This window comes from Mus musculus, chromosome 6 (genome assembly GCF_000001635.26).
Source record: "Mus musculus strain C57BL/6J chromosome 6, GRCm38.p6 C57BL/6J".
Lineage (NCBI taxonomy): Eukaryota > Metazoa > Chordata > Mammalia > Rodentia > Muridae > Mus > Mus musculus.
Window position 1 is genome coordinate 102,305,510 of NC_000072.6, and position 15,137 is coordinate 102,320,646.

The 15,137-nt window shown below is 36.9% G+C and overlaps 1 protein-coding gene and 1 long non-coding RNA gene across 11 annotated transcripts in view; one reads left to right on the forward strand and one right to left on the reverse strand.

Annotated features, from left to right (window-relative positions):
• Cntn3 (contactin 3) overlaps positions 1-15,137 on the reverse strand; it is a 401,311-nt gene that overhangs the window by 142,206 nt on the left and 243,968 nt on the right. The gene's annotated exons all lie outside the window — the stretch shown is intronic.
• The window catches only part of 4930587E11Rik (RIKEN cDNA 4930587E11 gene), a 70,578-nt gene that overhangs the window by 39,410 nt on the left and 16,031 nt on the right, over positions 1-15,137 (forward strand). The window contains exon 5 of one of the 2 annotated variants that reach the window (NR_131018.1): positions 1,144-1,295. The exons of the other annotated variant lie outside the window; for it this stretch is intronic. This is a non-coding gene — a long non-coding RNA (RIKEN cDNA 4930587E11 gene). Of the gene's footprint in view, positions 1-1,143; positions 1,296-15,137 lie in introns of those variants that run through there. 2 annotated transcript variants of the gene reach the window in all.

A 15,137-nucleotide genomic window follows, 5' to 3' on the forward strand; every position in this document is an offset into this window, starting at 1 on the left:
GAGGGATGGAGAGAAGACAGACAATTGAGAGTTGCCAAAGTGGTCCTTAATCCTCAAGCATTTAGTTGAGAGGAGGAGGGAGCACTACTTTAATGGAGCAGGACATGGTGAGGCAAAGGTGGATCACCAGGGAGAGAAGGTGGAAGAGGCAATGCCAGAACACACAGGCTCTGTTAAGATCTCTCCCTTCTCTGGCTTTTCACCACTGCTCCATTTCATTTCTTTGAACAAAAGGAATTTCACTAGTCAGTAAGCCTTCTTCTATAATATCCTCAAAGGGACATGTTAAAAAGAAAAACTCAATTAAAAAATGGAAATGATTCGGTTTGAAGTAGAAAGAATACTGTGCTGCAGATCAAGACAAACAAAACTAGAGCTTGCTGTGCACGAGCAAATAGAAGAAGAAATAAAGGAATTCCTCCACTTCAACATACTGTATTCTAGAAGCCCATTAGTTGGCAAATAAATAAGTAAATAAATATGTATTAAATGTATCAAATTATGAGCAAAGTTTTGAAGACAATTTTGAAAGGTTGATGAAGCTGGAATCGATTTGTTCAGGATGGCTAGGGACAGGATTCAGTTTGTCACCATTTCCAACAGAGCCTTGTCATTAAGAACAAAATCGGCACCATTTTCACTGCTTCTTTGATGACTATGTTTAATGTATTTAGATCAGATCCATCATCTCCTCCTATACCTCAAACCTCCAGCACCCTTCCCTGCACACCCAACTGTGTAAATACTACTTAAAAACAAAACCTATCAGGTACAATTTGTAATGCCCGTGTACTCTTGGATGCATAGCCTTTCAGTGGTGTTTTACAGATCTACCAATAACCACTGTCTGTCTCTCTCTTACTACCTACCAACTGTCAATATCTCCTCAGCTATGGGTGGGTTTTGTGCTCACCTCCTTTCTCCATGTTAGGATTTTTTTTCTACCTTAAACTTATGCAGGTTGTGTGCATAAAGTCACAATCACAGTGAGTTCATACTGCCCTATTCTGTGTAGAAGACACTGTCTCCTATACTATCCACTGCCTGTGGCTCTCACAATCTTTTTTTTTTAACCTCATTTTCTATAATCATCTTTGGTTTTTGAGAAGAAGGAATGTGATATAGAAATCTCTTCTCTTCTAGGGATGAAGTCTGTTGTTCTCTGAACCTTGACCAGTTGGGGACTCTGTTGTTAATTACCATCTACAGAAGAAAGAACATTCACTGATGGGAACTGAGTGATTCACTTCTCTAGTAGTATAATGATAAGCAACTATAAAACGATGCCATTTAGCAAATAATAGCAGTAATGTCCATAGCCTGTAGAATCAAATTGTTCTTTGCCCTGATAATGGTGTTAGGAATGTGTTTCATCTTGTGAGGAAAGAAGCCTTAACCCAATCAGAGAGTGGCTGGTCATTCCCATGACACCCATTCCACTACTGTAACAGGGGGAATGTCTTACCAGGCTAGTTATTACTGTGGCTGTCAGACTTCACAGGTGGTAAGACTGGTAATTACTTTTCTACTTAAGTAGTTCTCATAGCACCTTTTAGGTGATATGGAAGCTGTCCAATGAGGATGACCCTTCCAAGTGCATATCAGCTTGATTTCTCCATGTTCAACTACTATATGTGAGGTCTTCAACAATTGTGACTTACCATAAAGACCAGGAGGGAAAGAGAGGACATTGTCAAATGCCTGTGAAATTTGGATGTTTGTGTAAACTTACTGGCCAACAATTCCTGGCCCTGGTCTTTTTATTTGAACATCCTACAGGCTTATGGCCAGGTTATAGGGGCAATTCCAATTTAATCCACTTTCTCTCTCTTTCTCTTACACACACACACACACACACACACACACACTTATATAAAATTATATAAATAATGTAATAAAACATGGTGTAGGAAGCTTCTATAGTTTGTGTGTACATGTGTGTGTATGCTTCTTTAGAAGTGTGTGTGTGTGTGTGTGTGTGTGTAAGAAGCTTCTGAAGTAGTAGCATTCATCAATATTGCTATTGGTTTTGGTATTACTAGACATGGGTTCTTTGTTTAAAATTACTTATTTGCATTAGAAACATTTCCATACAATCTATTTTGATCATATTATTTCCCCTCCCTAGCTCTTCCTAAAACTTCCCCACTTCCATATCCACCTAACATCATTTCACTCTCACATATACACATTTTCTCTATCTCAAAAAACAAATATGTAAAAAAGAAAAACAACCAAAACAACCCAAAAGCAAACAAACCTAAAGCCTAATAGAAGAAAAAGTACTAAAATAAATCAAACAAAAGAACTCTGAGGAAAACAGAGAGTCTCGTTGCTCCTCAGTACTAAGGTTGTCTGTTAGCTTCTCTGAGCTCAGCACCAAACAGGGAGTCCCTTTTCTTAGTTGAGCTTCCTCTTCCCTTTCCTCTGCTCTGTGAAGTCTGACCCCCAAAATCTTCTACCTGAGAGCACATATCCCTCAGCAATTCCACAAGTTCAACTTTCTCTTTCCAGGTAAGAACCCACCCAGCAAGTGCCTGAAGTGCCTCTCCCACATGAATCCCACCTCTCCCATCCTGAAATGCCTCTCCACACAAAGGAGGCATTCATTCACAGTACTTTAAACTCCAGCCAATGATTTCATTCACTACTTCCCACTCTCCAAAATTCATATATACCCCTTTTCTATCCCAAGCTACATATAAGCACTCACGAATGAGGCACACAAGCTAAGATCATCTAAGAGAACTGTTTGATTGATATCTTTGGAGAAGGCTTCTCTCCCACTCCCACTCTCCACCCCCATACTTATTCTCAGGACTGGGATCCCCTACAAACCCCAGCATGCACACCACAGCTGATACACATACCACAGAATCTAATTTATTTTGGCCAATTACTGCTGGGCCTATCCACCACTTTTCACTTACCCTGAAACCTAGGAATAGAATACAAGTTTCTTTCCATATTACAACTACCCAACTAATAACAAAATGGAAGACTTTAAACATCAATCCATACTGAATTATTGGAAACCATTTTTTGTTTTCATAAGAACAAGCAGCAGAAAGGTACTTTCTATAAATTTCATACTTTGACTAACCAAGTCAAGACTGCGAATTAGAATGCACACCATGACACACATCAAACACTCACATGTATCTGTTTGGTGTGGTTTAAATTCTGTTATGTCATGCCATAATTGTCAAAATCAGTTCATGTAACTCTGGAGTTACTTGACTTCCTCCTTTTCTTATACCCAGTGTTCTTTCCCAGGCATGTTTGTGACAAATCAGTGCTCTGCCTTTGCTGGGAATTTAAAGGGCAGTGTTCTGAAAGAAGTAACGTGAAGTAGAGAAGTGACCCCTTTTTTATCATGGAGGAGAGAGATCACTGAGTTCCAGTGAAATTCAGTGCAAAGGCCCTCAGTAGACTGAAGTTGCCAGGTGGGAAGAAGTGGCAAGAGAGCTAGTGTGGCAAAATTCGGCCAGAAATAGGGTTTGAACATGAGGCTCAAAGACTAGATATGGTCCAGAAAGATTTCTGAGAGCACAGATCAGGCAGAGAACATAAGATTTCTGGTCTTAATTGCATAATTGATTAATGTTTAAACTGATCACTTAATATCCTTAAAGGGAAGAGAATGAGAGCCATAAGGGAAACTTGCATACTTCTCAGAAGTTAATAGCAGTAGAAATAATATTAATTGTAATTCAGTGGTTGTATTTGAGAAACTTAGAATATATAAAATATCTCAAAAGCAAAATTGCAAAATATTTGATAGTAGTGGAGATAACATGCAACAGACTTAGACAGATGAGAGTACTTGCAAAATGGCTTATTCCTTACAGGAAAATCTAAAAGGAATAATGTTTATAGACTTAATTAATTCGACAGTCTGGAGAGCTGTTCTTCTCAAAAGAATGTAAGAGTAAGTCTCTACAACATAATGGGATTTTGGTATTTTTAAATTTATGAAAAAAAATTTAAATTTGTACATCAAAAAGAACTCAGAGAATAGTAAGTCAAATTACTATAAAGAGACTGGATTTGATCAGTAGATATATTATATAGTAAGTCTCATAAACTGTGTTTGCCAGATATTACTTAAGCATAAAACATGAAAAATACATCTTATAATGAAGTATTGTATCAGAAAGCTATTAAAATACAGAGATAGATAGTTTAAAAGATTTATTTATTATTATATATAAGTACACTGTAGCTATCTTTAGACGCACCAGAAGAGGGAGTCAGATCTCATTATGGGTGTCTCATTATGGGTGGTTGTGAGCCACCATGTGGCTGCTGGGATTTGAACTCAGGATCTTCGAAAGAGCAGTCAGTGCTCTTAACCACTGAGCCATCTCTGTAGCCTGACAGTTTGATATTTTCATCCAGTGTACAAATAACTGGAAACGATGTCCCTCAAGTAATATGAAGAGTGTATATTTTATTAGAACATATTACAATCTCAAAGGAAAAAATCTGGTTTCTTTGGTTAAACAAAAAATAGGCATGATAATGATGATGATGAAGACAATATTGATGAAAATGATAATGAGGCAACTAAATTTTTGATGCAAAGCACACGGGCTAACTATCCACATATATAACCACAAATATTATAAAAATGGCACTTTAAAGGAAATGGATCACAGTTTGTAAATTCACTTTATTTAAGATGGTAGAGAATGTGCAAAGCTGGGGAAAGACTTCTTTCTGAGTCTTTGTGATAAATGTTGAAACAACCACCACAAACAAGAAGACCACTGGTTTCTTTCAACTCTTTGTGTTTTTATTTTTTAATTATGAAAGAAGATAAGATTTTCATCAGTCTTTGGCACTCTGCTGTGCTGATAAATAATGGGATGTGCATAGAAATGCTTTGAAGTCATGGAAGTCTGTATAAGTATAGGACACTCATTATGTCACAGAAATGTATGAAAATGTTAACGTAAAAGAAAAATATAATATAAATGAATATTGTGATAAGAAAATGCAAATCATATAAACTGATATGAGTTTTAAATTTTTTAATTAACTTAATGCCCTGAGAAGTCTCGATTTTATAAATGCCTACAGTATTTCTTTTGTTTTGAGCTAGTTTTTATGATTTATTCTATGTCTATGAGTCCATTTTAGGATTATAGGACAGGAAAATTAATGTTATCATTCTGTCTCCAGAGTGTGAGGGGACTTAATAGCCTAGGAATAGAAGAATTCATACAACATAGTCACCAAATCCAATTAACAGTTATAGGCAATACATGCTTACTGGTTATTATAACCAAAATTGACTTGATTCAGGTAATGAATAATCAATCATCAATACATCAAAGGATTCACAATGCCTGGTATACATTTAGGGACCAGAACATCCTCTCAAAACAAAACAAAACAAAACAAAACACAAAAAACAAAACAAAACAAAACAAAAAACAAAAAAACAAAAAAAGCTGGAAAGAACCCAGATGTCCCTCAATAGAGGAATGGATACAGAAAATGTGATACATTTACACAATGGAGTACTACTAAGCTATTAAAAACAATGAATTTATGAAATTCTTAAGCAAATGGATGGATCTGGAGGATATTATCCTGAGAGAGGTAACCCAATCACAAAAGAACACACATGATATGCACTCACTGATAAGTGGATATTAGCCCAGAAACTTAGAATAATCAAGATACAATTTGCAAAACACATGAAACTCAAGAAGAAGGAAGATCAAAGTGTGGATCACCTGTTCCTTCTTAGAATGGGGAATAAAATACCCATGGAGGGAGTTACAGAGACAAAGTTCAGAACTGAGATGGAAGGAATGACCATCTAGAGACTGCCCCACCCAGGGATCCATCCCATAATCAACCACCAAACCCAGACACTATTGCTACGCGCTCCAGTCAAGTCAGTTGGACAAGCCGAAAGGCTTAAAAGTCACTCATGAGGCAAAAGAGTTTCAAGGAAGCTCTCCTCCTGGAGTCTAGCGTTCTCTACCCATACATTAATTTTTCATTCTTGTGTTCCATTACCGCGTTAGTCTAGTGTATGGATCCACGTGCTCTCTTTCAGTATTTTCCTATTTTAAGTGCTTTCTAAAATTGAATTCTGACATGGCTAAAGCCTTCCGCCAGTGTTCCAACAGTTCTAGAACGTCCTTGACCAAGATCAAGGGCTTGGAATTTAGTAAGATTGTAAAAGCTAAGTCACTCCCTTACACAGGAATTTACCATCACTAAGGAAGAAGGAAGTTTCAGACCAAAGGAGAAACTAGAAACTATAGCAGAGTTACACCCATATACACGTATTTACAATGGCCTAAGGGGAAGGTGTACTATACAAGAGACTAAAATAGGAACTATGGCAAGGGCGCGAAGCCCTTGACCCTGGCTTCTAAGATTAGTGAATCTTAGGTAGAGCCCTTGTTGATCCCAGCTGTTATCAATGTATTCTATCTCAGGTGGTTCCCGTTAGACCTTTTGTGTTTGCATTCCTCTGTTTTATGTAAGATTCCGGTTACCTCAATTGTACCTTGCGAATATGTCACCCAACTTCCTTATTGTCCTCTGTATAAAAAGTCTGATGCTCGATTCGAAAATTACACTCAGATTCCACACGATCTTTCCTGTGTGTGTCTGTTTGTCATTCATCCACGCTTTGCCCACCCGCGTTCTACGCTGACACAGGGACCCAGAGGGTCTGCATCACACTATTGCATTTGTCAGCAAAATTTTGCTGACAGGATCCTGATATAGCTCTCTCTTGTGAGGATATGCCAGAGACTGGCAAATACAGAAGTGGATGTTCACAGTCATCTATTGGATGGAACACAGGGCTCCCAATGAAGGACCTAGAGAAAGTACCAAAGGAGCTAAAAGGGTCCGCAACCCTATAGGAGGAACAACAATATGAACTAACCAGTAACCCCCTCCCCAAAGCTTGTGTCTCTAGTTGAATATGTAGCAGAGTTTGGCCTAGTAGGCTATCAATGGGAGGAGAGGCCCTTGGTCTTGTGAAGATTATATACTCCAGTACAGGAAAATGACAGCGCCAGGAAGCAGGAGTGGGTGGGTTGGGGAGCAGGGTGAGGGGCGGAGGGTATAGGGGACTTTTGGGATAGCATTTGAAATGTAAATGAAAAAAATGTCTAATAAAAAATTTAAAAAAACCCCGAAAACCAAAACCAAAAACAAACAAACAAACAAACAAACCCCAAGAGTATTGCAAAACAGAAAGGCAGTCCAGAACCTGACATTTCCAATGAATATGAACTTATGGTGGTATGAACACTTACTCAGGATTTTATTAGAGCCTTTAAAAATTGTATTTAATGTGAGCTAACTACTGAACAGTCAAGGTCAGTTGAGCTATTTTAATCCTTAGAATCTCCTTCTGTAGAATAATGGCATCATGTACTATACTTCACAAAGATGCTTCCAGAATAACTTGGAAAATTATCAGAAAATTACTTAGCATTTAATCAAAATGGGGCTGGAGAGATGACTCACTATGGAAAGACAATGTCTACCAAGCTTTATGACCTGAGTTCCATCTCTAAGACACACAAAGTAGCAGGAGACAGCAAATTCTCTAAAATTGTCCTCTGACATCCGTATGTATACACACACACACACACACACACACACACACACACACACACACCATTGCCCTAACCAAATAAATCAATGCAATAATTCTGTTTTGAAATTACCTTTTCTCCTACTTTCTTGTCAAACTTTGCTTGAAATGTATGACTCAAGCTTTGTTCAATAGTTCATTTTTAGCATCTTTAGTAAGTTGCAAAGATGTAAAGTTTCATTGCTTAAAATATATTAAAGGTTTGGGTAAATGATGGACATCTTGCTTAACCTTCCTCCCTTCTCAGATGCTCACTCTCATTATAACTTGTATAGCTCTGACTGACTGGTCAGTTAGCAAGGAAGTTAAAAGAGTCCCACCTATGCTTCTTGTTCCCATTAGCTGACACGCAGTAGGAAATCCATCGCCCAGCTCAAGAACTGTTGTAGTCTTTATGCCTAGCACCCAGTGTCTAGAAATGGCAAATAAAATGAACTTGTTACATCAAAGGAATTGAAATTTAAAAATCTTAAGTCTGCATATGCCTTGGCTGTATTATATAAATGAAATGGCTAGACAGTGTTGCATGGAGAATTATAACTGCTTCTTGAAATCATCAAAAATAAATTTCTGAATGATGTGTCTAATTAAAAATTGTCAGTAAACTTTGCGCAGAGAAGATTTTCCAGATCAACACAAGGCTCTTTATTCTTCTTCAAAGATCCCATTACTTTTGCTTTTAACTCTCCTTTGTTTATCTTCAAACACAGGAGTCCTCCCTCACCATCTCCATTTAACAGATGGGAACACTGAAGTTTAGGCCTGCTGTTAAATTGCTTTCTCAAGGAAGAACACTCTCCCAGTTGGGGTCACAGAGAAGTCTGGCATCTCCCATTACTCTTTCAATTATAATGTGCTTCCTAGTCATTAACACATTTGCTTGAGCCTGCAAAATAAGCATCCTTTGTAGGCTCTAGAGTAGGAAATTTCCATTTGAGCAAGACTTATTTCAGAAAGTTTTATGTGGACTTGTAATTGCATGTCATTATGAAAATCATTGCGCCATTTTAGGCTTAAAAGAGTAATTGTGATCAACAATTCCCTGTCACTATAGCAACAAGATATTTCTAGCTGTTTAATTTTAAGGAATTAGAGGACTATTTATGGATTAAGACTGCTATACTTTTTATACCAGGTGACCTTTACAAGGATGAAATGGAAGTTTTATAAATCAGTGCTGGCAATGACTTTGGGATACATGGGTATATGTGAGAATTTCAGCAATACCACAGCAAATAAGACACTTTGAGCATTGATTCATACACTAAAGGACGGTTTTAGCATAGTATATATGGTTGCTTACATTGTGGAGCAGTGTTTACTATTCAGTGGTTAATCTGCCATCTTGACCAGATTTGGAATTATTTAGGAAACAAACCTGAGAATATCTTTGCAGGATTTAAGCAAGAAAGGAAAGTCTTTTCTGAATGTGGGCAGCAGTTATCCCAGGTGTGGGATGTAAGCCCGGATAAAGACAAAACCAAGAAAGCAAGCTTAGTACCTGTTCCAACTCTCTCTGATTTCTGCCTATTGATGCCTTGTGGCCCACTGCCTCGAGTTCCTGGGGCTATGTCACCCCACCACGAAAGACTTCACTTCAAAAGTGAGTCCAAGCAAATCCTTCCTTTTTAAGGATTTTCTGGTCATTTTTACAGCAATGAAAAAAGTAGCACAAGATGAACTGAGATGAAAGGAAGAAATTCTTAATCATGAACTTCAGCTTAATTACATCCCCTTCATATTCATCATGGTGCTTAAGGTGTTAACACTTGAATAAGAATGATAAATGTATGACCCTTTGGCAGAAATACGCATGCACTAACTGACTAGGTATGGTTGCTTGTTCACTGTGACACAAATTCAGTAATTAATAAAAGTGTCCAAAGAGGGTTGGGATGATAGATCAACTGGTATCGTGCTTGTCATGCAAGCATGAAGACCTCTCTTTCATTATTAAAACCTAGGTAGAAAAGGAAGTGGGCACGGTGGGATAACCATGTAAGCCCAGCCCTAGAAAAATGAAAACACATGGGTGATCCAATGGTCTTTATGACTAGCCATCTTGACCTAATCAAGATGCTCCAGGCCAATGAGAGATTCTGTCTCAAATCCCAAGGAAGATTGCAGAGGAACAACCACTATAGACCTCCAGTCCCCAAACACATAAAAATATACATTCATGTGTGCCTCTCATGTATACTCACAGGTATGTATTTACAGGCACAGACACATACCCCACCCCCAACCCTTATACCTCACTCCCCACAGAAACAAAGGGAGACACACAGAATATACAATGAGTGTTTTAATGCAATACTACATTATTCCTTGTTATTTATTCCTCAATCTAAATAACTCACAAGGTGAGCTTTCTTTAACCCCAAATTTTCACATTAATTTTTCCAGCTGCTTTTACTACAACAAAAATTCATTGTATGAGACTACAATGCAAAACACAAAGGAAGAATGAGAAAGCATCTCCTTCTAGTGGGGCTTGTGTGGTTTCTGCTCATCTGCTCATTCATTCTTCTTCTTCTCTATTTCCCTAAAATGGCTTTAAATGAGCCTCTTTAACACGTTATCAATAAAACACTAAAGTCATGTTTAATTGAGTGCTTAAGAAGACTCATTTAAAATATATGATACCCTTTTTTTCTCTTAGTAAATACAATCTGAGGAACATAATTTAACTCTTAAAGTATTGGCTTTAAGCATCCTGATGTATGCACAGAGCTGAAATCAGTAGAGGTGAAGAATACCCAGTGACAAAGGAGCATGCATGTGAGTGCTCCCATCCTCATGGTTCAGTCCTCCTCTCATCTCTCATCTCTCTGCTATTCAGGGACTCATTTTTCCCCCCAGAACATTCATGATTCTATAAGTTTCTAATATTTCTTTAGCAGTCAAACTTTTCTGTTAGCGTATTTTGCCCCAGTTTTAAATAAGTGACTTTGGTTGGGAATCATGGAAGCACTCTTCGTCCTTAGAATCTACTCCAGAAAAGATTTCAGACCATTTGTTTATTAATTTAAGACATGTTCCTAGGGCCTGGTATGTGTACAGTCCTGGGCCTCAGAAACCATCTGCTTTGGAGCATCCATTCTATCACATGGATACATTAATTTGTTTAAAAAAAAAAGAAGCAAAAATTGCATCAATCTTCAAAGAGAGAGAGTGAGCTTCAAAGGAATCCTGCACTCAGAGTGACTGTACATTGGGTCTATCCCACATTCTCCAAGGTCTATGGTTTTCCCTTCCTTCTTATTGAAAACACAGACCCACTAAGTGAAAATAAGGATGTGAGGCATAGTGAAGCTGAGACTTCTGCCAAATCTAACAGGAGGCGTTAACAATAGCATATTTAGTTCTACTTATGGCTTATCAAATCAAACTTATCATCTTAGGTGGTTACTTGGTTACTATTAGAAGATGTCAAGTCATACAGGACAGATCCCTATTCAGCTTCTTGTAAAATCAAAGAACTAAAAACATATGATTTGGTTACTGGTGAAAAAAATTTAATCTCTTCTGGTTTCGAAGGGAGACATTACATATTAATTATTATAGAAATCTTAAGATTACGAAAATTATACTCTTCCTTAAAGTAGGATTATACAGAGTGAGAGGGTTATAATTAGGAATACAGACATATCTTCATTTACATATATATGTAATAACAACTAATGAAAAAAGGGGCTATGTATTTGAAAAATAGCAATGGTGGTTTATAATAGGCTTTGGAGGGAGGTAAGGGAGAAATGATGAAATTATATTCAATGTATATTTTATTATCTATTATACTAAAATATATTAAATATAAAAGAGAAAGTTAAGAGTTAATCAAAGTAAGTCTTGCGTTAACCTGAGCATGAAAACCCTGGAGGAGTCTAACTGCACCAGAAACCTGGGACTAGTATTAAGCCTCAGTTCATGGGGGAATGCAATGGCCTCTTCACAGTGCTTCTGCCCAGAGTGATCTCTTTGGCCACTGTCTGCTCTTGTCCCCTGAGGCTGTATTGCTCCACAATGGTCCTTTAGGTCACTGTTTAATGTCATCTCTTGAGTTTTTTGGGTTTTTTTTTTTGGTTTTTTTTTGGTTTTATTTTTGCTTTTGTTTTTGCTTTTGTTTTTGCTAACAGACTTTTCTTTTAGTTCTGTGTCCTTTTAAATTCTTTTGATAAAGAATTCAATGAATATGATACCAAGATAAGATGAGAGAGAGAGAGAGAGAGAGAGAGAGAGAGAGAGAGAGAGAGAGAGAGGGAGAGAGAGAGAGAGAATCTGATAAGATGGTGCTTTGTATGAGTGTTATCAACTACCATAATTACTCTTCAAATAACAGATCAACTCCTATTGAAAGATTACCAGAATGTAACACCCACTTTGTAGTATGACAATTACAATACCCAAAATATTGCAGAAAACCAACAATAGAAAAAAAAAAGAAAACTTGAAGGCAATTTCTCCAAATATGAAGGATATTTGTTACAAATACAGGGTAGTGGAATAGAAAATAAGCAGTACAGGCAGAAGTAGCCATATGTAAGCAAGTGGAAAGGGCAAGCTGTGGACACACTGGTCAAGGCCAGTGGCTGCTGAGCTGGCCACGAATCCCTAAGGACTCCTCTGAGCCTCATTATCCCTTCTCTGTAATATGTTTATGTGGCAGACAAACTTGGGCATATATTGAAATTGATGCAGGTACACTGAAAGTCTCTTGTACTCTTCCCAGTCGAAGCCTTAGCAAGAAGGTCACATCTTTGCCCTGGCTATACTCTCTGTTGAGTCATGTGTCCTTCCTTCCAGTTACGAATTAGTAGGTCTTCGTTTGTTTGGTTCAGAATCAGTCCATGTGCAATTTTTATCCCATTTGAGAAGATGGATGCATCCAACGGGTGTCGTTATTATCATAAATTATATACATGTCCTAGAATAGTCTTGAAAAATGCTTAAGATGCATGATTAAGATTTAAATCAGATTTAAGATGTAAATATCAGAATTTAAGGATTAAGATTTAAATATACTAGAATCTAATATATATGGGCACTTTTAATTTTGCCAATACATCAAAAATATTAAATTTCAAAGAAAAACCTGGGTGACGCTCAGGTTGGGGTAATGGGAAAGGGATCTGTGTGAGGAACTGTTTATGAAGAGGAGGGAGGTCTGATATTGGGATATAAAGTGATTACGGAAAATAAATAAAAAAATAATAATGAAAAATCACTTGAATATTGACATTAAAATATTGAGAAATATGATTTTTATGTCATATTTTTTATAACGGGTAAATGAGTAAAATAGAGTATCTGTTCTATTTACAGCTGGAAAAATAGGAAAACACACTGTTCTGGGATGTAAAACATTGACTATCACAAAAGACAAGGAATAACTGGAATGGACTTTAATTATAGTGTAAATTCCCCTCAGAAGACATTAAAATGCATAAATTTAGTTGAATTCTATAGTGCTCAATTATGGAAAGAGGACAATGTATAACAGCACATAAGTATGAAAGCACTCAAGTGAAGCCATTATTGTATATGCTAATGTAAAGTTAATTGAAAGGAAATTTAAAGAGAAAATAAGTAGGTCAAATGATGTTTATTTTGGCATGGGGCAATACAAATGATTTTGTCTTTGTCGTTTAAGAGATTAATTTTATGTTTTATAACAACTATAAGTAATTAAATCATATAAAGGAATGGTCACAACCTGTTTATTTTATTTTAAGGGATAGTAATAAAATAAAATATCATATCATAAAATAAAATAAACACTCACCCAGCGTTGGGCCAAGCAGCAAACAGGAGGGAAAGCAGCCCAAGAGAAGGCCCCAGAATCAGACACCTACTTTTCTGCACACTGGGGAATCTCTTAAAACTAAGAGATGCTGAAGCAGACCTGTGCATGCTGACCTCTTGTGTTTAATATCCCCAGAGGAAAAGGACAGGTTCCCTTGAAATCTTACTTTCTCTATCTTCCTCACTTTAGCTGCACACTTTGGGGAATTCTTTTTATCCTGTATACAACTTCCCTTAACTTCAAATGGTATCTTTCTTTAAAAAATCTATAATTTCCCCAAATGGAAAAAAAAAAAAGCTACACATAAATGTATGTGTTCACTTATGCAAAGATAACAGCTATCATATGAAGAACAACAGCATTATCTCTCATTGCATATAATTATCTTGTTTCTGCTAGAGTAAGAAGCAATAATGAAAAGATCGGAAGAGAATTATAACAAAGAACATGTGCTGATTGATTCGTTCAGGAATTGAAATGGCAACTGTACTTTGTTACACTGCCTGTTGACGATTATACAAAAGCATACACTCAGTTACTTTCCAAACCTGCGACTCTAAATAATGATAAATTTGAACACTTCGTTCTTTCTTTTATTTGAATGCCTAGGCTTTAATTCCAGCATGAAAACAAGTATTTCCCTATTTGTCTATTTAATGCTTTATGAAGAAATAATAAAGAGCTGCGGAGAAACAATGAGTAGTGTGAGCATTTTGTCTCTAGGCAACAGAAGAATTACAGCTAAGGGTCAATGAAGGTCTATGTGAATTCCAAGTATGTCAAACATTCTTAGCACAAAACACATAACTTTTGCTCCTGCAAAAATAACTTCAAATAATACATTCGGAAAATACAGGCAGATACTTAAACCACAAATCTGTATTGAACTCTTCTCTGAGAAGTTCCGTTTTAATGAACATTAATAACCTATTGCCATTTAACAGAACTGTTTCCTCCCTAACCAGAAGGGCATCACTGAGAACCTAAGACAATGGCCTCTGATGGGAGTGTTGATGAGTGTTTGCAGTATGGTAGAAGTTTAACTAGATTCCCCTTACTCTGTTATTTTTCAGCTTACGAAGGATTCTCTGAACAGTAACTGGCCTCCTGCAGTCAGCTTATAACTCATGTAGGTAAAACCTTAAGTGGCAGATCATCAACAAACAAGCCTTTAATACATTCTGGCTGAGAGTAGACAGAGCAAATTCTTCCAAATTCGAGGAGATTTAAAAGGTGTCCCTGTGCTTAGGCAATCTATGATCAAGACCTGAAAATGTTTTTTTGTTCTTCTGTATGTGTATATGGGCACCTGTACATGGGAGTTGTGTGGTAGGGTTCTTTGTGTCGGTGGAAAGGGCTTTTTACAAAAGATTCATTTCTAAAACAGGCAAGGTTTTGGCAGTCATTCTCATGGGAGCAGACTCTGTATTGATCTTTTGAAATTAGATTTAGCATCATTTAGCACATACCCTAGAGTTTGTAGATGATACATATGTTAGCTTTGTAAGGGACACTTTTTAATTCATAAAGACTATCCCCTGCAGTTATATAAACTTGAAAGTTCTGATTCTAAAATATGTCTCTATAGCTTATCTATCATTCTGTCTATGAATCCAATTTGAAGTTTGTTTCTCCTAATCTTATTAGCCCTTTTCAAGAGAGCATAATTGCCCATGCAATTCTCAATTC